This window comes from Amblyomma maculatum, chromosome 3, assembly GCF_055883805.1.
Source record: "Amblyomma maculatum isolate TAMU_Amacu chromosome 3, ASM5588380v1, whole genome shotgun sequence".
In the NCBI taxonomy this organism is placed as follows: Eukaryota; Metazoa; Arthropoda; class Arachnida; order Ixodida; family Ixodidae; genus Amblyomma; species Amblyomma maculatum.
Genome location: NC_139346.1, coordinates 46,624,718 through 46,649,703, shown reverse-complemented (window position 1 = coordinate 46,649,703; position 24,986 = coordinate 46,624,718). Strand labels below are relative to the sequence as shown.

General features: G+C 43.0%; 1 long non-coding RNA gene across 1 annotated transcript; it reads left to right on the top strand.

Annotated features, from left to right (window-relative positions):
* Positions 1 to 5,769: 5,769 nt before the first annotated feature.
* On the top strand, positions 5,770 to 13,544 carry LOC146194693 (uncharacterized). The gene is made up of 3 exons (XR_014705466.1): positions 5,770 to 6,017; positions 7,920 to 8,110; positions 13,264 to 13,544. It is a non-coding gene; the product is annotated as an uncharacterized LOC146194693 (long non-coding RNA).
* Positions 13,545 to 24,986: the final 11,442 nt, after the last annotated feature.

Genomic DNA, 24,986 nt, shown 5'->3' with positions numbered 1-24,986 from the left:
AATTTTGTGCGCATATGGTACCACCGCAACCTTCCTCTTCTTCTCACCCATGCTGGGCAGGGATTTCTCTCTGAGCGTTCTTTTAAGGCTGTTCAGTAACCGGCAACTGGCCTCATTAATAATCGACTCCCGATAACGGCCTTTGCAATTCTTGTCAATTGTCTTTGAAAACTATTGCCCATGACGTGGTAGCAAGATTTCTTCAACGCCTTTAACAAGCATGTGTTGATCATCCGATTCTTCACTAATTTGGAATGCCCCGAATTAGAACTTAGCAAGGACTTCACTGATCTCGGGTTATTTTCCCAACAAGCACGATCCTCACCGAACTGAATCAATAAATCTAAAAACTGTACCCAATCGTCCCCACGACTTCTCCGCCGGGCCGCTTACATCCGGTGACACCACCGACGACACCATATGAGCAAGTGGGTGTTGACCTCATAGGCCCGCTTCCCCGCTCGTCCAAACGCAATTGTTGGGTCATCATGTGCGTTGATCATCTCACGCGTTACTGTGAAACTGCCGCCATTCCTTTCGCCATCTCTCCTGACGTCTCTTTCTTTCTTCTTCACGCTGTTGTCCTCCGTCATGGGCCTCCTCGTGCCATTATCAGTGACCGAGGCCGCCAGCTTACTGCTGATATTGTGGAACAGCTGCGGCGCTATTGTACTTGCGAGTTGCGTCACTACACCGTACCACCCCAGACAAATGGCCTCGTTGAACGTACAAACCGGGCACTGACAAATATGCATGTATATATGTTGACTCGCAGCACAACGCCTGGGATTACGTGCTTCCATTCATTACGTATGCATATAACACCTCGAAGCATGAAACAACTGCTTATAGTCCATTTTTCCTCCTATACGCCAGTCCGTCTCGACGTTCTCTCGACACCATTTTACCGTTTTCTCTCGACACTGAGCCTTCTATTTCGAGCACCCTCTGCCGCGCTGATGAGGCTCGTCGGGTCGCCTGATTGCGCACTATGGTCTCGTAGGACCATTCTAAGCAGCGCTACGATCATCGGCATCAGGATGTCTCCTACCTTCCCTGCAACTTAGTGTGGCTCTGGCCACCTCTGCACAATTGTGGGCTCTCCCAGAAGCTGTGGTCGCACTACGCAGGCCCATTTATTGTGCTCACAGGCATCAATGAGTTGAATTACATCGAATCTCGCCAATGTTCCAGAGGCCGCCCATCTCCGAAAACACAGGTAGTCCGTGTCGCAAGAAAGAAGCGCTGCTACTCTCAAGACTGACTGACAGCCCAGGGGCTTCGTCTGCGAAGGGGGAAATGTCAGGCATGCGCTCAGAAGAGGACAAGGAAATGTGAAAAAGAGGTTCTCCAGGATAGGGGTTGTGGAAGAAAAAGCTCACCATCTGTTGGTTAGCGCACCAGGCTAAGGTCAAGGATCGCTCTGTAAATAAACCTTAACAATATGCTTATGTTGTTACGCGGCCTCCTGCAGCACCCATTACTTCACTGGGCGATTTTAACTTTCCTGAGCTGACATGGTCTTCAGAATCAACTCCTAAAACATGCCCATCTTCGCAAGGCAATGAGTTCTTGAACCTTTGTTCACTTTTTTCTCTTTGTCAACTAGTAACGCAACCAACCAGGGTATCAGATACCACTGCTAACACATTAGATTTGGTATTAACATCCCACTCTGATCTCGCTTCCCACTTGACCTTCATGCCCGGCATAAGGGGCTGCTCTCTATTGACTTTTAACTTCAGCATTCCATACAAAAATGCCGAAATGAAAGTCAAGCGTATCCGTGAATATAGCTGAGCTGATTTTCAGGCTGTCAACAAAGATCTAGCTTCATTTCTCGATGTATATTCAACAGATTTTGATAGCCGGCGGACGGAAGTGAACTGGAGCATTTTCATTGCTAATATTAATGATCAGAAAGATGTATCCCTCCACGCATCATTACAACTCATAAAAATGCATTGAAGGCTTTAACAGAAAAAAATGCTCTTACCGTATTAATAAGAAATCTAGCTCTGTTTCTAAATGGGAAGATCATGAAGCGGCAAATAGCGCGTATATACCAGCAAAGAAAAAGGCAAAGGCTCCCAGACAGCATTGGCCGACTTCCGACCTATGGCCGACCATCGGCAGCTGGTTGGCAGCCGACCTGCCGTCATTCGGTGCTCGGCCGAATGACGGCTCATGGTTGGCCATATACCAGGTAGGGCGGAAGCCGGCCATCAACTAAGGCCCATGCTCGGGCACCCGACTGAACGCCGACTAAAACGGCCACTGGGTGGCCCATGGTCGACCATGTACTAGGTTGGGCAGAAGTCGGTCACCATCCATCGCCCGAGCTTGTAACCTCGACTGAATGCCGACCTGTTTGGCAACAGGTGCTCGGGCAACTGGCGGCCCTCGGTCGGCCGCGTGCCATGTTGGCCAGGAAGCCGGCTATCACGCACGACCTAATATGCCTGTATTGGATACCAATTACATCCCTGGATTAACATCTAGTACTTAACCGACTGTGCTGGCGCGTCTCACATGCGCTGTTGGCTTGCGCACGCTCTGCGCAGACTACCGGTGAACGGCAGGGAGGCCAGAGAGGCTGATAGCGGAAAGAACCTGCTTCGGTTTCATGTTCCAGCTTTAGTACGTAGCACTGAACCAACACGTACTGCTTCGAGCAAAAGTGGACAGACCGCGCTAACCGCTACGATTGCTTTTTTTCTGCACAAAACGATGCGCCAGACAAAAGTGTTTGGGCAAGATGGCAAGTAGGCTTAGGAGAGTATCCTAAGCTGAAATAACCGCTTCACCGTCAGAAACAGGAACGCGCAGATTTGTCAAAGCGCGTGGTCTCTACAATTTTTTTCGCAGGGGTTCGTACCTGGCTAACACACGTCTCAAAAGGAAGGTCGTTGTCGTCGGCCTGTGACCAGAAAAGTCTCGTAAATTGCCTCTTCCCAATGTTTTTTTAATGCCTATGCTCCGTTGACAAGGATCTAGTTCTGTCGCTTCCAGAGTGAGGCCTATTGAGCCTTATAAAGAACGGCGAGAAATTCAGCCTATGGATGCGTGCTATAGCTTTCGGGACCCATCGTAAGTAGAACATTTGCCCACAATCAACAAGAATTCCTCGACATGCCTACAGAATTGATATCCGAAGCTAAAGTGTAGAAGGCATGATGGCTCATTGGTTACGCTCGAGTGCTGAATACAAGTACGAGGATACTTGTATTCAGAGAACAAAAAAAAAAACGTTTTTGATATCTTTTTAAACTTTGTCGACGTATTCTTCTCTACATCAACTTTCAATATCAATGATATAAAACATATTGCACAATATTGATTCCCTAGTAGTTGCGACGAGTCCAATAAGACCCTTACACAGGAATTTGAAATCGCTGTAGGTCTGACTTCTTGGCCACTAAACGAAGAAAATGCAAGCAGGATTGAACTTCAGGTTCTGAAATTATGTCCAACAGTAGGGAAAAGATGTTGACAAAAATGAGGACGTTAATGTTGAAATGTTGAGATGACCGGAGCGGCCATGAGCGCGGGTGTATGCTCACCCCAGACGTTCGTTTTAAGAGACGGAGCACTGAGAGCTCATTTTTGCCTCTTCAGACCGACACACTTCGATACATATATTATGATGAGGCTACCCGAAAGTAATAGAAAATAATATGCCTCTGCCCGTGCCACTAGGTATAGTGCTTATAGTAACTCTCTTGTAGCAATTCAACGCATCTGCACTGCAGCTTCACTATTTTATCCGCCCATGTTTCGCACCGCAACCAGACGCCAATAACACGGGGTGAAGTAAATGAGATGCCACCACTGTCGGGGAGCCCGCTTCACCGGCGCGGGTGACAGCCTCTGCAGCATGAGAAACTGCTGCGCCAGATGCGATCGGTGGAAAGCATGAATGTGGTGCTGCAGTGGCAAAGCAAGGTATCGAATGCTAAAAAAAGAAAAAAAAACTATTAGTAACCGGATGCTCATGCCTCTCTCAGATGCCGGCACCCAACTGGCCTGAAGTGGGCCTTTTGCCGCGCGTCCGATTGGTGTTCACACTTCATGCAGGCACGCTAGCCGGGACTGCATGGAAAAAACTGTACAGGAATTAAAATACTATGCGCTGTCGAGTCATTCGAGCAAACGAAAGCAGCCCAGAAGCACTGTGTTTTAATGAGGCAGTTTTCTATGCCCTTCACAATTTTTGCATTCTACTAAAAGTATTTGGAATACGTTGCTTGCTCATTGAACGTTATTGTATTTTGTGTAATCCGCGTTAAGGTGAAGGTGGTTGCGAAAAACATCTGTGTCTTGCCTGATGCCACAGCGCATCAGGAACTCGACGAGGACAAAACTGATTCTGGATAATTCATTGTTGTTTTTGTCGCCGTAGATTTGCAACGTCGAGACAAAAACTGACCGACGAAATATTGTTACAGCTGGAGAATGATGAGGACGAAGTGGCACGCTCGTTTGTGGAAGATTAAGAAAAAGAAGTGCGTCGAACTGGGGGCCCTCATTGCCTGGCTCCTTGGCTGTCGCTCAATGTATATATCTTTAATCTTAGTTTGGAAATATATTTCCCCTTGTTACAATAATATGCAAAAATTTGTAATCCTTGAACGATTCACAAATTCCGTAAAATCTTCAGATCTGCGTGGTGTGCTATAATTTGACAAGGGCTTTATCGAAGTGGCCATAATTACTAGCGCAGCAAAATTATGTAAATGTTTTTAATGATTTTGAAAGCAGAGGTAGTGTAGAATAGATGAAAAAAGATTAAACAATGTAAAGACTGTTTTTTAATTTTCCCAAGAATTGTTTAATGATCGCTGTTTTCTGTAAATTAGTGCGATCGTATCTCTGTCTTCAAATGTCAAAGGTCATATAAATATAGGCTTCATCTGTTTGCGGATAACTATGCTGAGAATATAGAGTGGAATTATTGCTGCTCTAACATGAATCATTTCTGAAATAAAGGCCTGCAAATTAGGAAAATTTTGTTTCCTGGGCCGATTTTGAGAATTTTTGTAAAAACATCTACACATACCGAAAAGCGAAAATTAACTGAATACAAATAAAACATGTATATATTAAGTCAGAAAATCTTAAGCTAGCTAATTTGAACCTACTTTGTGTAATCTATAACTAAAGTTAGTCAGAACAGCAGAGAAGCTCGGAGCTCTGCCTCTTTCATTGTTAATCAGTCATCACGCAACAATATATAATATTTTGAAGTAAATATAAAAGCTCGAACGACCATCCTTTGTTCGATCACAGGTGGAAACGGGAGGGGAAAGATGACGTGCGCATTTGTCGATGCACCAACTGTATGGATTTACGCAACGTTGTGGATAGAAGATGGGGAGGCTTTCTATTTTTTTTAGAAAATATGTCCGCGGTTGGCTTGAAGAAACAAGGCGTTTGCGAACACAATAAAAAACTATTTGAACTCGACTCGAGCTGTTCGCGCTGGCGGCCGCTCATCGGCGCGGTCCGAAGTCATCTCTGTCTAGACACGGCTGGCCAGTGCAGCCAGGAGAGGGTACAGAGACGCTACAAAGGAGGAATGGAGCGTCGAGAGGGTCGTTGGTCCTTCGTTCACACGTGCAGCCCTTGCGAACACAAAAGCGCGGCGGGAATCGCGCACTGGTTAAGCGGTTCATTGTTCCCCCTCGTCTACGCGCAAGAGACAACAGAAAGCATCCCCAGCTGCGCGGCATTTTGGCCTCATCCCGAAGACTTCATTTCAGAGTTTGATGTAGACGCTACAAACCTTGTGACAGCTTCTTATGCCCTTTTTAATTTCTTTACGCATTAATTTTCTTTTTAATTGTGTTGTACATAATTTTATCTCGCGCTTTATATGTTACATGTGCTCCAGTTTGTTCTTGCTATATATCTGTGAATAGCAGAGCTGTGAAATGTCGCCGGAGTACGGATTACAGCAACTGCGGAAAACCATCGGAATTGTCGGACTAAGTGAACGCCGTCATCTTCGACCATGAGTATATATCTTTGCAGCATGCCATTGCTTCATAATTTGTTCTGTATATTCTCCTACCAGTCAAAACGCTCTCTTTCCGTATTAATTCTCCTCAAAACAAGTGAGCGAAGCATGACTTCAAGAACTAAGCGAAGTTTCGTCCGGGTTACATGCAAGCAAGTGCGGGGACTTATTTGCTGGCATCGATATGAACAGCATTTGCGCCGAAAATTCAGAAGCCGTGCATAACAGGTGTGTTGCCACGAACGCGCGACAGATCCACTGCAGGCAGCCATTTGCGCCAAGTTTTTTTACTGCGCAGCGTCCCGCAATCAATTAGTAACCAGCTACTACGCGCCAGGTTTTGAACATATATTTTGGACAGCGTCTCTTCTGCACGCAGGAAGCCATGCTCGCTCAGTTTTTGAATTTTGTTAAAAGTTAAGAGCAGTTTGCTGTTTTCCCATGTACAGATGATGTTTTGAAAACTGTCCGTGCGGTCTCTGCAAGCGAACTTTACAGTGGGGCGGACATTATGTGCGTGATGCCGCTTGATGGTTAGGCTATAATTTAGTCATAATGAACCCCCACTTTTAGGATGGGTAATATCATATTGAGGAATTGAAAGCCGTGAACAGCGCAAGTGAGCCCCTTTTTAAAATTTTCTTAATCGACGCCCTCCTTCTGAGCGCGCGCCTTCAGGTGAGGGCGTTGTCAGGAAGCGGCGATAATAGGAGAGCGGTTTCGCAGCCGCGCTTCGAAGGCGGAGGAAAAAAATAAAACAAGCGAAAAGGCACACAAGCCGTGTGTTTGCGCTGCGCCCCTGTCACTGGAAATAAACAACGTGCATGTGGGACACATTGTACAAAAAATTGACGGCCGGTATGAGGCGACCATATCGTCCGAGATATATAGCTCGCGAAGCGCTCGATCACGGCGCGCACTTTAAATGAGACAGGACGTCAGGTCCGCCTGTTCGGCAATTATAGCTCTTTGTGCCTCAAGTACTGTATGCATGAAGTGCACGTCATAGCCACCGTACAAAAATGTTGAAACCGAAGCAGCGATCCCCGTATTCTAATTCTATAGGAAATCATTTGGGAGCGAAAAAGAGCACCTTAATGAGATGTATATGGTTCTTTATGAACACTATGTTTAATGTTTAATGAACAGACGGTTGAATAGTTACAGTAATGGTATGTTGTGCTAGAATTCTTTACGGCCGTCATCGCAATAAATATTACTCATATTGCTATTAGCTTTAAGCTCTGGCATTGACAACCCCATCCAAAGGACCGATCGGCAGTGACAGTTTGTTTACAGCTGTTGATGAAAAGGTAGGCCGTCATGCTATTAATGCAGGCATATTTGCTCCTTTTTGTATCTCTGTTTCTTGCAAGCAAAACCAAATTTTGTTCCTATTCCTAGGGACGCTGCACCTCTTACAACACCCACTCTTCAGTCGCTTTCAGTCAAGATACAAAAGGGAGGAAATGCGCATGCACCCATAGGATAGCCTGTCTTTCCGTTAATAGCTGCAAATAACACACCACTTCTGCTCAGTACCTTGAAAAGGGTTTTCAATGGGGTACCTGAAATTGGGGGGGGGGGGGGGGGGCTAGAAATTGCTGTAATATTTATACCAACCAGTGCAGTGAAAAAAAAAAGGTACCACTGCATCACTGTAATTGCTGCATGCACCTTTAAACGTTCATTGATTTTATTGCCGATTCTTATAGACGCAGGACCTCTTGCTATTGTCTTTGTTCAGTAAGCAACCGCCTTTCATTGCTTAAATTCCTATCTGCCTACCACTTTCTTATTGTTGCTACGGGTGTGATTATTTGATTTCATTGCTCAAATCGTATTGTTTGTTTATGTGTGAATGATTTAGCCTACACATACATGCTTTCATTTTTTTTAGATGCGTATCGGGAGTATTTTCTACGTAGAAATGGATCGATTAAGGTGTATCACTGGTGCGAAAACCGACAGTTTGGCACCGCCAGGAGATTTGTGTACTGTGGTTGGAAGGGCAATAAAGAAGAGGATAATCAGTGGAAAAGCCTGCCTAAAAACGTACAAAAATGACGCAAAAGCGAAATGCTGATCAGGGTGAGTGTCTGATTACTTCTGTTATCCCACTTCACTTGCTAGGTGATGTGACTATATATGAAGCACCTTAGTATAGTTTGTGGTATACTCGCTGAAAATTGTGTAGACACTAAATTTTTCCTCGTTCAATTATTTTGAGTGACGAACGAATTGGAATAAAACGAAGTCATCCACACATGTAATGCCCATAGACATTAGGTGCGTGGATGACCTCAATAATTGTGTTCTGATTTGAACATGCAATAGTTTTTCGAATATATTAATATTGTAACAGTATTGATGCTACTGCGTAAACCCACATTGCTGACAGAAAACAAGTGCACCCGAGCCAGATGGCACCCGGATGCCCACACGCTTCTTTTTAGTCCTCCTACACTCAACTCGTCTTCTTCATCCATCTAGTCTGTATCATTTACCCCCTTTTCGCAAACGAAGCCCTCCGGGCGAGTCAGGTGTTGTCACGACTATGAGACTTCTTCAGGTGGGCCACTGGCCGTAAGGCGTGCAATCCGGTAGTTCAGTTCGCCAAGTCACTCTAAAATCACACACGGGCCCGTGTAGCGGGCCAGCATTTTCTGGTGCAAGCTGCGCTTCCTCATTGGTTTCCAAAGTCAGACTAGGTCACCGGGGTGATAGGTGATCTGGCGATGGTGGTCGTCACAGCGAGCTTTTGATCTCTCTTGTGACGCCAATGTCCGCAATCGGGCTATCCGCCGCGCTTCTTGAGCCAGGCAGAGAGTTTCCGCTAAGCATGGGTCGTTGTCAGAGGAAAATGGGAGGATTGTATAGACGGCGTGTGGCGGGGAGCGGGCGTACAGGAGGAAGAACGGACTGTATCCTGTGGTCTCATGTCTGGCAGTGTTGAATGCGTATGTGATGTACGGAGAACACAGTCCCAGTTTTTATGGTCTGAAGCGACGTACATTGCAAGCATATTGGTTAGAGTTCTGTTGGTGCGTTCTATTACACCATTTGTCTGAGGGTGGTAAGGGGTCCAATGCCTGAAATCAGATGCGCATAAACGGAGAAGTTCTTCTATTACATCGGCAGTAAACTGACAGCCTTTGTCACGTATCACAACTCTCGGTGGACCATGTCGCACGATGAATGAATGCAGCATAAAAAGCGACACTTGGTAGGCTGTAGCGGCGGTAAGAGTGGCCGTCTCACAGTAGCGAGTAAGATGATCAACGCATACAACAATCCAACGATTGCCGTTTTGCGACTTTGGGAAAGTACCCAAAAGGTCAACTCCGACTTTCTCAAAAGGAGCCTTGGGTGGCACCACAGGGTGAAGCATTCCGGGAGCTACACATAGGACTTTTGTGACTTTGACACTAAGGACAGCTGGCCACATACTGGTCAATCGTGTGGTTAATCCGGGGCCAGTAGAATCGCTCCTGAGTGCAGTGCAAAGTTCTCGCCGACTTTTTAAATCGACTTTTTTACTTTTAACCGGAGTAATACATATGCTCCATATCATAGCATGGTTTGCCTATAGTTAGTAACGGCTCTTTTTAAAATTATACTCTACTATGTATACGTGTGTCATCTCGTATGTCTATTTAACTCGCGAACAATTTGCAATCGAATTCCTTTAGTGATGTTGTTTCAGCTACCAATGATGGATGAAAGTTGTGACAATATAAGTGGCTTTAGGTATAACGTATAGAGCGTAAATCTTTAATATATTCGATTATATTTTTATTCACCGCATTGCCTAAACCACCCTTTGAAGAGAAGAAATAAAAACAAATATGGATGTCTTCGAACAGGAACAGTACACGTGGTGTCATGACCATTTTTTGAATTAAATTTTCATATGTCGTGGGCTAATGTCTCGATACAAAAGAATGACCGTTAGGTTTGCAAGATGCGGCGTAGTCCCCCCCGCCCCCCCCCCCCCCCCCCCCTCCTTCCCCCCTCAAAAAAAAGCATATCCCTAAAGCTGGAAAACGCCGTTTTTGTCATTTCAAAAAGTTGCATATTTGAAGTCCTGCTGCTTGCGCATAAAAAATTTGTCATCCATTATTTTCTACTCACCACGTCTACGTAACGTTTACTTGTATAAGAAGTATTAAAAGCTTGTTCCATTGATGCATCTGATTTAGTAAAAGATCGCAAACTTTGCTTCAGGATCAACGCACTACAAAAATGTTAATTTTCAACCCTACATACTGGCATGATATGTTGTTTGCACTAAAACATTTTGTGTTTATTACGGTGGTTATATGGTTAATTTAAGGGATCTCTAAGCTGCTATGTGTGTTCTCTCTAACGCCACCAAAATTATCATGCTGGAAAGCGATTTGCTTATGATTGTAATTATAAAACGTTACACATTGAAAAATCATCTTAAAAAATATAATAGTGTTATTTATGGTCAAAGCTGGGAAATGGAGTAATATAATAATTAAACTAGATTGAATACTATTGCACCTAGCAATAAAAAAGAATGCTGGACAGGGAAAACGTTCAGCCTTCACTTGCGTTCTGCCATGAAATTGCGAAAAATAATGAATTAATACCATTTTAAGCTATATTAGGCCTTTGCTGATAAGCAGAAAAAGGGTTTATAAACGCTGAAAGGCTTTAAATTTTACTTAAGGTAAAATGTCTGCAAATATTGAATTGAAGGTTTGATGCCTGCTCCATAAGTGGGAGCCATAAGCACATCTATAGAATACAAACAGGCATTTTTATGCTAATAATGCATTTTGCAGACTTCAATATATTTACCGACTCATATAACAAAGTACTTTGAATTGTTTTCTGAGATCCCGATAAAAATCGAAGTTGCGACAGTTTCTTATATTGTAATCAGTTTTTCTTCTTTTACCATTTTTTTAATTTTGTCCGATTTCAAAATAATACGCAGAAAAAAACACAAATCTAGAGCTTCAAATTTTTCCAAAAATAAAGAATAGAACCTATATAATGTAGAGAAATCGTTTCAGTGCCAAGATATTATTGAATCTTGCATGAATGCAGGCTGAATTTGGTCATTATCAGGACGAGCACTCGGTTTAATATTTATTGTTATATTTGTAAACAGTATAACGCAACACTTTTTAAAAGTCCGTGATATTTTTAGGTACTGAGGATTCACGAAAAGGATTGGAATGAAAATCGAAGGTGATCTTTTTTTATTTCAGCAAATTTGTCCTTTACTGCTGTTTGCGAATTTTGGGCGATTTTGATGCGTTGTGGTGAACACACCAAGCGGTCTGTAGCTCCAAATATTTCCTGGAATTAAGAACATGCGTTTAGTGCATCCAACATATTTAGTGCAACCAACCTAATGCATTATATGCCAGTATATAAGGTTAACAATATATATTTTTACAGCCCATCGCTCCTGAAGCAAAGTTTGCGATTTTTTTAATAACTCAGCTGCAAAAACAAAACGGGTTTCTAGTAGTCTTTGTAAATGTAAAACCTGCATATATTTAGTGAGTAAAATCTAGCAGATGACAAAATCATGGTCTCCAAACTTACAACATTTTGTAATGGCAAATACAGCGTTTTCTACCTCTAAATATGTACCGTACGATTTTTCTTTTTCGAGAAAACTACGCCGTATCTTGCAAAATTAAGGTTAATTCCTTTGTGTCTATATATCTGCCCACCACATATAAAAATTTTATAGGAAACAAAAATGTTAATGGGACCTCGATTGCGTTTATTATCTAAGGCACTCATACATATGCTGTGGGAAAGCCAATATCAAGGGCTTATTTTTTAAATTCCATATTTCAGACCGTTGTGCAATCTAAGACATTTTGAAAGCTAGGCACGCCTTCGGTGTCGCCGGCCCTCACTTTCTGTTATAGCTGCAATTGCTGAGCTGAATTAATACGTTAAGTACTTTATTTTAGCCATGAATATAGATATGGTACGTCTCAAGTTTCTAGAAAGGCTGCTGTGACGCGATTCTCGTAGTATTTGTAAGTGAAATCTGTAAAGCTTACAAATCTATCCATATATATGATCTCATGCAGGTTTTATTCAAGCTACATTACACCTGCTGTGCCCGATAGTTTGAGCCAAGGGCTAGAAATAAACCATTAGAAATAGGCGATGAAAACCGGTGACACATTGCTGGCAGCCACTTAGGACAGCGCAGTAAATTTTTATTCTGTACGTAGGGAAGTGAGGTTATTCGCTCCAAGTAATAAATATTCACTTTAGACAATAAATAGGACATACAGAGTCGGTGAGCACGTTCGGAAACCCCTGTTTAAATATTTTCGGTTAAAACCTCACGTGTACCTTTTTTCCATCTTCAGCGAAATTCCGGGTAATGTAGATACCGAAACCGTTACCAGCCCAATCGCGCACCTTAATTGTGCTGCTCTCAACATGATGTTGAGCGGACGAAACAACCTGCCGCTATAATGGCTGGCCCCATGCATGAGTAAGGGTGATATGCTGGCGAAGTGTGCTTCGCGTCGGCCCTTTGGCGCACATGAAGGCGCGAGTTACAGTGAGCGCGCCGCACTTTGCAATTGCGGATAATGATTACAAAGCGGTAAGGATATAAATGAGCGGTACATTATTTTTCAGCTGTAAAATACCAATACAGTCTTTTTGAACGGTTGTGCAACTTATAGGTCTATCGTTACACAGGGCTGGCGAGCCAAACCAAGGCTGCAATTGTATTGTCCGGCAATCTGATTTTTGTATTTTCGGGGTTTCCTATTGTATCTGGGGAAACAAATGCAGACGTGAGGGTTTTTTATCGCAAATAATGACACATAGTTCGTGCCGGTACTCTTCAAAGTAGCAACACAATTTATTGTTTAAGTCAAATCAGTAATTTGGGTAAATAATGTCTATTAAGGATTCTAAACAAAACATTTTCTTTGCCCTCAAGGTTGTTTCCAGCAATACGTATCTGGTTTCCTTCGCCTGCCTTTGAAATGTCTTTTTTAGGCATTGGATCAAATTTGCTTAGACAAGCAGTATATTTTTAAAAATGGTGCACCTCATATTTCAATTGACTTCAGGTATCATCCGATGACTACATCATCACTGATCCCAATGAAGGTCCTTATAATTGCTTGAGTGAGAGCCTTCTATCATTTTAACAGGCTAGAAAATTCTTATGAACACGGAATGAAGGCTGATATTTTCTTTCCTATATTTTCTAGGATGCCTGAGGAGAGGCAACGTGTACCTGAGTTACGTCCTCTCCAGGAAGACCGCGGCAGCAGTCAAGCGATTTCTTGTAACAGTGAAGTTTTGTGATGGCAGGCACAACGAGCAGGGAAACGTGGCATGTTCAACTCAGCTTAGAAGCTGAAAGCCAGAATGAATTGCTGTGAAGCCTCACAAACTTATTAAAGCTGTAAGTGCCACTTTTTTATTATGAGGGCTTTGAGCCTGTTTCGATTATTTAAGAAAACCCAATAAAAAGTGCTGTTTAAACCTACATTTGTCGATGCGCAGGCTTTTTTAAGCTACTTACGAATGAGTTGCTTTTCATCTGCTCGCAGAACACCATTGCTGACACCACAAAGTTAGAGCGCGCATGTAGGAGAAGATGCGCATATAAAAATACTGCCGCAGCGCCGATTTTCATGCACAATCAAACTGTAGATGTTTTAATGGGTAAAAAATAGGCCATGGATGAGTAGACCACTAATTATACATGGATAAACCACCGGGCAGCGAGTACCGTGAGTGGTTGGGCCATGTGTTGAGAAGTCATGGCCCATGCACGACTCTAGCGCGGCAATAGGCTGGCCAAGTCGGCCATACTCGTTGGCCCGAGGTCCACTGCCGACGCTGGATAAACCATCGGGCAGCGAGTACCGCCGAAGAGGTTGGGCCATGTGTGGGTAAGCCATGGCCCATGCATGACCCTATAGTGTAGCTGTCGGCTGCCAAGTCGGCAAGCCATGGGCAATTCATGACCTTAAGGCGGCAGTAGCCTGGCCAAGAAGGCCATACTCGTCGGCCTGAGGTCGATTGCCGATGATCAGCCGTTCTTAAGCCATTGTCAATCCCCGACCTCGGGCTGAGGTGGGTGGCCTAGGTCGGCCCGATGAGTTTTGCGAGCACGCTTTGTCCTTCTACCTCGCTTGTCCTGTCTACCTCGTTCCTTTTGTGTCGTGCGTTTTCCGCAAAAAAAAAAACAGAATGCAATGAGTTTTAGTTGGCCATATAGGCAAGGACCGAACATAGGCTTGCCGCTTTTTCTACAGCGCACTCTACCGAAAATGCTTACAAATGATCCTAAAAATTTTTTGCATACTATAAATCCCGATATAAATCAGGCAATTAAACTATTAGATGAAAACGGCTCAACTATCGCTGAAACTGACTGTCCTCTAAATCTGAATGAAACTTTCTGTGGTAATTTTGTTCTTTCTCCTAGCATCATGTGTCCTGCAGTGGAAGACTATCGATTTTGAATGATGGATGCAGTATACGTCGAGACCCAAGGAATATCAATATTAACAGAAAATCTTGAACCTCGTACAAGTCCTGGTGCAGATTTAATTAACGCTAAGTTCTTGAAGAGTACTAAACCTTATTACTCAATCATATGGTCCAAATTATTTCAGCAGTCACTCATTACATATGTGCTTCCAGTGGGCTGGGTGATAGGAAGGTGGTTCCATTGCATACGTCAGGTAGCACAAATTCTCTTCTTAATTATCGCCCAATATCGCTAACCAGTATTCCATGTAAGATATATTTGAGCACGTCTTACACACTAACACAGTTACCTTTTTTGAATTTAACTCATTTGTCACTGTGCTCAACACGGCTTTCGCAAATTATTTTCGTGCGAGACACAATCCGTTCACGCACAAACTTCACGCTATTCTTGATCACCATTCATGCGCGGACTGAAGGTTTTTGGATTTTTCGAAGGCTGTCGAGAAGGTTAGCCACAAGCTGCTCCTTTTTAAACTGATCAAGCTAAATCTTCACTCCAATGTTTTAACATTGTCAGAATATTTTCTTTGTAATCAAACGCAGTGTGTAATAGCTGATAACATTCCTTCTCCATTGACTTCCGTGTTGTCGGAATTACCACAGGCATTTGTGCCAGGGCCCCTTCTGTATCCAATTTATATTAATTACCTTCCTCTTTGCGTTTATTCTAACATTAATTTATTTGCAGATGACGGCGCTATTTTTCGTGAAATTAACGACTCTAACGACACTTTTCGTTTGCTAAAAGGCCTTGATGGAATTTGTGAATGGTGTACTACGTGGTGAACTAAATATTGCTAAATGAAAATTGCTATGTGTGTCGCGCATTTTGACCCAGCCCGCTCCTTATCATCTCAATAACATCTAACTAAATCAAGTGTGTTCATACCCTTTTTTCAGGCGTTCACATAACAAGTGATCTAAGTTGATCTTTTCACATCACTTCCGTACTTAACAACGCCTACCGTACCCGCAGTTGCCTTCTTCGTAACGTTTGTTCTACTCCCACCTCACTGAAACTTCTCTTTTACAAATCTCTAGTTCGCAGTAAGTTGGATTATGCTGCGTCCATTTGGGATCCCTGCACTGAAAACCTAATCAGCGCCCTTGAACTAATTCAGAACAACTCGGCAGTGCAACATCTATGAAGAATACATTACAGTTAACATCTCTTGCCAGCCGTTGAAAGTACGCTCGTCTTTGTTTACTTCATAAAATATTCTTCCATAACCCCAGTCTGCGCTGCAACCTTATACCCCTTCCATCGTATGTTTCGTCACGAGTTGAGCATTCGCATAAAATTGGTATTCCTTTTTCTTTTTTTAACTAAACGTGCGGCTGAGTCTTTCCTCTCACGAACAGCAAAGGCCTGGAACCACCTTCCCAGAACAACTGTTTCATTATCGATAATCAGCGTTTTTGTTCCGCATTAGGTAAAATTGTACGATTAGAATTAAGACAACCTGTACATATCTACTGTATACTATCGCTCCCTTCTTCAATGCTCTCTGGCTTTAAGGGCAAAATAAATGAAACGAAATAAAGCTACAAGTCTTGGTTACTACATTTCTGAAGATTATTCTCTAAATACCTGCCAGGCTCGAAAATTCCTTATTGTATTTGCTAAGCCCAAGAATTATAATTCAAGCATCGTCGCGATACGCATACAATCGACAACAAAACTTACGTGTATGCCCGAAACCAATAGAAGGTGATCCCGCTCCGTCCATAGCATCATGTTAACACATCAGCAAATCGAAATCAAAATCATTTGAATATTCTTTATACTAATATCAGAAGTGTCCTGCACCTCACCGTATAATCGACACCATCGATCCCGAGGTCATTCTGCTAACAGAAACATGGTTATAGGTACCTATGAATAACTCAGAAGTTCAGGATATCTTCTTTGAGTGTGATGTCTTTCACTGTGAACATTTGAATCGACATGGGGGCAGTGTCCTCGTCACTACCAAACGTTACCTGCAGTGCTCTATAATTGACATCATTCTCCTTTGGAAATTTTATTTTTATCATGGTAAGTCATCATATCTATCGATAATCTTTGGCCTGCAAAAGTTTTCTAACTATCGTTTCAATTATTTTGAGAAAACGAAACCGACATAATAATTATTAGTCTATAGTTAGTTCGGGGTGTTGTTTCTGTCACCATCTGAGTAGATGACAGAGACTCTGGATCATTTAATTTCTTCAGGAAAACTCCTGCTTCAAAACTTCAATTGAAAATATGCGCAAGTACAAACAAGAGACAATCTAAACATGCTTTATGAGCTGGATTTGTAGGTTGTCGCAGTCTAATTCAGCTGTGTTATTTAGTCGTCGAAGTGCTGTATGCAGTTCCTTTACGTCAGTCGGCTCAAGGAAAAAACTGTTCTTTCGGCGCGGGATGCATTGAATGGCCTATACTGAAGAAGTGTTGGTTAAAGTATTCCGCAAGCGACTGGCAAGTATGTTCCTGCCCGTCAACAAGGATGTTGTGAGAGGGGAAGTATGAACTATTTCGGCCAAAGACTTTGTTTGAGACATTCCAGGCAATGCTACGTTTTCTGCTTAAAATATTAGAAAATAGCCGGTGAAAATGCGTAATATTAGACCGCCTTAGATCACAATTGAGTTTATTTTCAGTTTTCATGAAATTCTGAAGGGCTTCGGCAATGCGCGTGCGAAAGAAAAAGCACCCTGTTTTTATGTTTTATCATCCGCATGTGATGTATAGTGAGCCACATTTTTATTTCGATGGTATACCAGTCTCAAGGGGAAAATGCTTCGAGTATACTTGAGCAAAAGTTTCGATAAAGGCAGAATATGCCTCTGCTGCGTTTGTTGTTTGAAGTACTAAAGAGCAGTCACAATCATCTATCTCACTTCCGAACGATTGCATTACGTAGGGTGTTATGCAATGAAAAGAGAACACTTCCGCAAATTAACCGTGTTTAGTATTTGTGTTTCTAAAATAAAACATGAATACAGGGCAATGGTCACTCATATGAAAAGTGACGGTGCCTGCTTGCTGAAAAGTCGTTTCGTTGTTCATTATAATTAGATCGAGTGCAGTGGTAGATGACAATGTCATAAGAGTGGGAGTAGAAATTATGTGCGTGAAACCAGTTGAGCGCCTAATAATAAAGTCGAAAGCAGTGTTACTCTCTACTAACGCGTCTACGTGAACGTTGCCGGAACACACAAGTTGTATGTAATCAATTTCAGTAACACATTCCCAAAGTTCATGAAATGAGTTCAGAAAGCACATGTTGCCGCCGGTTGGGTGGTACACAACTGATAATATTTCATTGTTGTTACGTATTATTAACATTTCATAATACCCGCTTAGTCTGCTATATTCCGGCATAAATTCGCATTTATTCAAGTGTTCAGTATGAATGACAGTGCCGCCGCCTCTCCGTCCTGTCAGTTTTAAAAAAATCAAACCAAATCAAATCAAATTTTGTTGTCGTTTGCACAAATAACAAGGATGGAGCAGCCGCAAAAAGCTGCTGCTACCAGCAGCTTGACGAGCCGACTTCCCCCCAAAAAACCCCTGTATCCATCAATCTTTGATGGGCTACCTCATTCATAATACGAAGTTTTAATTAACCTTATTTCAATTTACCAAGTTTCGATTAAGAAAAAGCCCAACCACTGAATCATTTGTGAAATGCCTTCAGTTGTGATGGTAGGCGCTTTGAACTCTGCCACGTGTATCTTACTTGTTTCTTTGTATTTTTGCTTTTCTTTTTATTGTTTTTAACATAATGCGGTTCTGTTATTCGCGGTTGCATTTACCCAGTTGTGCGTGTCGGTTTGCGGAAGCAGGCTTGTTGCGCCTTGTTTTGTTTTTCGTATTTAATAATTATACCATACTTAATGTGTCTCACTCCTGCTTACAGCTTCACCTTATTTATTTATGCCAGCAGTACTGCATAAATAAATAAATAAAAATTATAGCATTGAATTTGAAGTGTAATTGGTCTAAATGATTACTACTGATGGCATCGTCTTTATTAATTGCTGATTCGGTGTTAATATAAAGGAGAGAAACGCTATGTGAGATAGGAGTTGGAACTTATTCCGGTATAGCAAAGACTCGATATTCCATACTGCGCGCCTACTGCTTCACTTCAGAACTAGTTATCAGTGAAGGGTCACAGTCTCCGACTACCTGCGTGGTATTCAATTTTTCGGTCTGTTGAGCGTAGATTTTTCCTTTGTACGACCAAACCAATTTCCACTTGCGTTCGGTTGTCCTTTTGCTTGCCGCACCAGGCAGTTTCTTCAGCGCCGGATACAGATGCTCAGTCACGTATTCTGCTGGATCCTAAGTCAGCATATCTCAAGTCGGCATATGCAAGCCTGGCTTTGTTAGCCTTTCGGAGTGCTGCATCGCGCTTCGCGCGCGATTTTTTTGTTGCGAGTTGGCGTTTGGCGGCTAGCTTCAATGTCATCTGGAGGGATGGGAAGCTCAATGGCATTGCTTTTTTTAGAGACTCTGTCTAAACTGTCTTCATTTTCCTTTCGTTCGATGCCTCTGATCTGTTTGCATTACTCGAGTATTGCTCCAAACCAACCATTCTTCTCTCGCGTTCATCTGCCTTTTTCTCGAGTAGCTCACACTTTGCTCGAAGTTCTCGATTTTCAGTTTCCAGTGCTCTGTTTTTGGAAAAATGTCATTTTGTCACATGCCGTCCAGGTATCAGTGATCACAAACTAATACATGCATGTTTTACCATTACAACTCTTTCTCGCATAATAAATAAGCAAACAATTAGGGGAAATTATACTGCCATTAATAACGGTCTTCGCACGTTCCAACTTTTTTTTTTTACTCAAACTTTATCCAAAGAACAGTTCATGACAACTGGTCACTATTCAAAAGGAAAATTGAAGAATTGGGTGGAAAATGTATTCCTAAACTGACCGTTCGAAACAACCAACCAAACCCACGGTTAATCAACACATTAAAACGATTGGAAAACAAAACGAAACGCTTTTACCGCTCAGCTAAAAAACAGCACACTGACAACTCATGGAATAGGTATTACGAGGCCGAGAAAGTATACCTAAAGAAAATTCGTGAAGCCAAACGCGCTTTTTTTTTTCATTCCGATTTACCTAAAATGCTGACCACTAACCCCCGGAAGTTTTGGCAAGTCATAAATCCACAACATGCGTGTACCAGTTCAATCGCTGATGAGTCAGGTGAAACAATCTTTGATACAAACTGCGCCAATATATTTATTGAAGTGTTTTCATCCGTATTTACTAACGAATGCGATCCACCTCTTCCTGCACAGCAGACATTTATTCACAACCCTATGCCTCCCCTAATATTTTTTTCCTGCAGGAATCTTATCATTGATAGAAAACATGAAGCTGTCGTTTTCCGCCGGTATCGACAATATCAGCACTAAAATACTGAAAAACACCAAAGACACATGTGCGTCTTTATTGTCAATGTTGTTGACGCCGTCACCACTCACAGGCAAACTACCCAACGAATGGAAACGTGGGAAGGGCGTTCCAGTTTTAAATCAGGTTACAAGAACTCGCCATTAAATTCAGTTCAGTTCAGTTCAGTCGTTCAGTCGTGTCCGACTCTTCGTGACCCTATGGACCATTTCACGCCACGCTTTCCGGTCTCTCACTATCTTCCTAACATCACATAACTTCATCTGCAGTGCCTCGAGGATGCCATCTAACCATCGCGTTCGCTGCCTACCCCTTCTCCGGCGACCGTCAACCTTTCCCAACTTGAAATCTTTCTCCAGCGACTCCTCTCTTCTCATCAGATGACCAAAGTAGCTGAGTTTTAACTTTAGAATTTGACCCTCCAATGAGCAGTCAGGGTTTACGGTCGACAATATCGACTGATTTGATCTTCTGGCAGTCCAAGGAACTCTCAAGAGTCTTCGCCAGCACCACAATTCAAACGCGTCAATTCTTCGGCGGTCAGCCTTTTTCACAGTCCAACTCTCGCATCCATACATCACAACTGGAAAGACCATAGCATGAGTTATACGGATCTTGGTTGGCAGACTAATGTCTCTGATCTTTACTAGGCGGTCAAGGCTAACCATTGCTCTCTTTCCCAGAAGCAGGCGTCTCCTAATTTCATGGCCGCAGTCTCCTTCCGAGGTAATCTTGGAGCCCAAGAAGAGAAAATCTGTCACAGCTTCCACTTCTTGTCCATTGATGCTCCAGGACTTGATAGGGCAAGACGCCATGATCTTTGTCTTTTTGATGTTCAGTTTAAGCCCAAACTTCTCACTCTCTTCTTGTACGCGCATCAGAAGTCTCCTGAGTTCCACTTCACTTTCTGCCATTAAAGTGGTATCATCCGCATATCTAAGGTTGTTGATACGTTTTCCAGCAATCTTCACTCCATATGAAGACTCGTCCAGACCGGCCTTCCTCATGATGCACTCTGCATATAGGTTAAATAGGCAGGGCGACAGTATGCAGCCTTGCCTCACTCCTTTCTCAATCGGAAACCAATCGGTAAGACCATGCCCAGTTCTGACTGTGGCCTCTTGTCCTTCATACAGGTTCCTGAGGAGACAGATGAGGTGAATTGGAACTCCCATCTCTTGGAGAGCTTGCCACAATCTGCTGTGATCTACGCAGTCAAACGCTTTCGCATAATCAATAAAGCAGAATTAGATGGATTTCTGGAACTCTCTTGCTTTTTCCATGATCCAGCGGAGGTTGGCAATTTGGTCTCTAGTTCCTCTGCCCTTGCGAAACCCAGCTTGCACGTCCGGAAGCTCCCGATCCACATACTGCTGCAGCCTACCTTGGAGGATTTTCAACATCACCTTGCTAGCATGCGAAATAAGTGGGATCGTGCGGTAGTTGGAACAATCTTTGGCACTGCCTCTCTTTGGAATGGGGATGTAAACTGACCTCCTCCAATCCTGTGGCCACTGCAGAGTTGTCCAAATCTTCTGACATAATGTATGCAGAATGCTAACAGCGTCATGGTTGAGGTTTTAAAGCAACTCAGCTGGAATGCCATCACTTCCGCTGGCTTTCTTCTTAGCAAGACTGGCTAAGGCCCATTCAACTTCACTCTTCAGGATGCCCGGCTCGAGATCAGTAATCACAACCGTTTTATGTTGGGTTTGCCCATTCGGGTCCTTCTTGTACAGTTCTTCTGTGTATTACTGCCACCTCTTCTTTATCTCTGAGGCTTCAGTGAGGTCCTTGCCTCGTTTGTCCTTTATCACGCCCAGCTTAGCACAGAAGCTTCCTTTGATATCTTTGATTGTCTTGTACAGAGCTCTTGTGTTCCTTAATTGGCTGTTGTCCTCAACTGCTTGGCACTGTATGTTCAGGAAGGCATTCTTATCTCTCCTTGCTATTTTCTGAAAATCCGCATTGAGAACCTTGTATCTTTCTCTTTCCCCCATAACTTTTGCCATCCTCCTTTCCTCAACTATTTGCAAAGCCTCTTCAGATAACCAGTTTGCTTTCTTGCATTTCTTTTGCTTTGGAACTACCTTAGTACCAACTTCTTGTATTATATCACGAACATCAGTCCACATCTCTTCGGGCTCTCTGTCTTCTAGATCTAATTCTTGAAATCGATTGCTCACTTCCACAGCATATTCTAATGGAATTTGATCCAGATCATACCTGAAAGGCCTTCTAGTTTTCTGAGTTTTCCTCAATCGAAGCTTAATTTTGGCAACAAGAAGCTGATGGTCGGTGCCACAATCGGCCCCAGGCCTTGTTTTTACTGCTTGTATAGCGCTTCTCCATCTCTACCGGCAAAGAATATAATCGATCCGTCCGGTGAAGTCCATGTGTACAGGCGCCTCTTGTGCTGTTGAAAATGAGTATTCGCTATGGTCAGGTTGTTTTCTTGACAAAACTCTACTAGCCTCTGTCCAGCTTCATTCGACTCGCCAAGACCGAACTTGCCTACAATTCCGGATATTTCTTCACTCCCGACCTTAGCATTCCAGTCTCCTACGAGAAAAACGACGTCTGATGATGGGGTGCTGTCTAAAAGGCATTGTAGGTCCGCATAAAATCTCTCAACGTCAGCTTCTTCAGCAGTAGTGGTCGGTGCATAGACTTGGATAACTGTTATGTTGAGAGGGTGACCTTGGATCCGAAGTGAAATCATTCGGTCGTTTTTGGGGTTGTACCCTAGCACTGCTTTACCCATTCTTCTGTTTACTATGAGAGCGACTCCATTCCTTCTCTTGGATTCGTGCCCACAATAAAAGACATAATGGTCGCCGGAGTTAAATTCTCCCATTCCGATCCACTTGAGCTCGCTGATACTCAAGATATCAATGTTCAATCGGTTCATTTCTCGCTTGACGACATCCAGTTTACCTTGCGTCATAGATCTTACATTCCATGTTGCTATGTGATATATCTCCTTGCAACATCGGACTTTCCGGTCGCTTCCCGACACATCCACAACTGAGCGTCCTTTTGGCTTTAGCCCAGCCGCTTCATTCGTCCTGGAGCTACTAGGAATCGCCCTTTGTTCATCCCCAGTAACATGTGGGACGCCTTCCAACCTGGGGGGCTCATCTTCCGGCGCCATATCATTAATGGTATTGTGACTGGCCATAGGGTTTTCTTGGCAGGAAATACTGGAGTGGGTTGCCATTACCTTCTCCAGTGAATCACATTTTGTCAGAACTCTCTGCCGTGACCTGTCTATCTTGGGTGGCCCTACACAGCAGAGCTCACGACTTCATCGAGTTTCGCAAGCCCCTCCGCCACGACAAGGCAGTGATCCATGAAGGGGCGCCATTAAATTACCGTCCAATTTTTCTAACCAGCGTACCCTGCAAAATCATGGATTATGTTATCTATACCCATATTATGGTCTTTATTGATTCTGACAACTTTTTTCAACCCGCGCAGCATGCGTTTCGTAGGGGCTACTCTTGTGAAACCCAACTGGCCATTTTCGTGCATGACCTGCACATTAACCTCGATTCTAATCAACAGTCCGACGTCATATTTTTAGATTTTGCTAAAGCCTTCGATAAAGTACCCCATAAGCGCTTAATGATAAAATTTTTCCTATTAAATCTGCACCCCAACATTTTAACATGGATTGAACAGTTTCTAACTAATCGCTCCCAGTTTGTTACTGTTAACATTAAGTTCTCTAGCTCCCTTCCGGTGACGTCAGGTGTTCCCCAGGGATCAGTACTTGGCCCCCTACCTTTTCTTATATACATTAATGACCTACCAATACATGTAACCTCTAACATACACATGTTTGCTGACGATTGTGTAGTTTATCGTACTATCACTGGCCCCACTGATCAATCAACACTACAAAATAATTTAATACTGTACATAACTGGTGTGACCACTGGCTAATGGAACTTAATCCAAATGAATGTAAACTTTTATATTTCCACCATCGTCGTAATCCTCTTATTTTTCCTACGTAATCTCTGGAGGGCCCGTACAACCTGTTCAGTCGTATAAATATTTAGGTGCAACACTTTCTATTGATCTTTCTTGGAATTTGCATGTAAATAACACCATATCATCGGCAAATAAAACATTAGGATTCTTAAAACATCATCTGCATTGCGCGCCTCAACATGTTAAACTCTTAGCCTATAATTTACTCGTTAGGTCTAAACTGGAATTCGCGTCACCCATTTGGAATCCCCATCAAGCTTACCGCATTGATTCTCTTGAGGCCGTTCAAAATCGCGCTGCCAGGTTCATCCATGCACTGTATTCTTATGATGTTAGTGTCTCTGCCCTAAAAACAGCCGCTGGTTTATCATCCGTCGTCGCACTTCAAGCCTTTCTTTATTCCATAAAATATTTAACAGTCCCATGCGGGGAGCCCCTTATATTCTTCCCCCAGCACGCATATCACCCCGCACCAGTCATCGCCTGCACGTCGCCCCTCCATTGTCACGCACCGTTTCCTTTTCGAATTCCTTTTTTCCCCGCGCAGCTGCAGGCTGGAACGGCCTTCCAGCTAACATCGCTGTTATCACCTGCTCATCAAAGTTCTTTGAAAGTGTAAAACAATATGTAGAATAACAATGTTTTTATAATGTTTCCCGCCACTTATGTAACACCCCTTCCTGGGGCCTTTTGAGGAAATAAAATGAAATGAAATGAAACCTCTGCATCTTGCATCTATCTTTGTTTTCAGTTCTTCATGGTGGCACCCATATATTCTATACTCTGGGCTGTGGGTATTTGTTTCGTATTTCGCGCATTTTCATGCGAAAGCCATCTTCAGACGATTCACATGAATATTTAATTTTTTGGGAGGAACTCATCCTTCAACAAATCTATAGTTATCTGATCCTCTCCAGCTTTCTCCCTTTTCATAGTCTCTATTGCTTTCTTAACCTCGTCCTTCGTCACTGATGGAACGTCTGACTGTTTTTCCCTACCG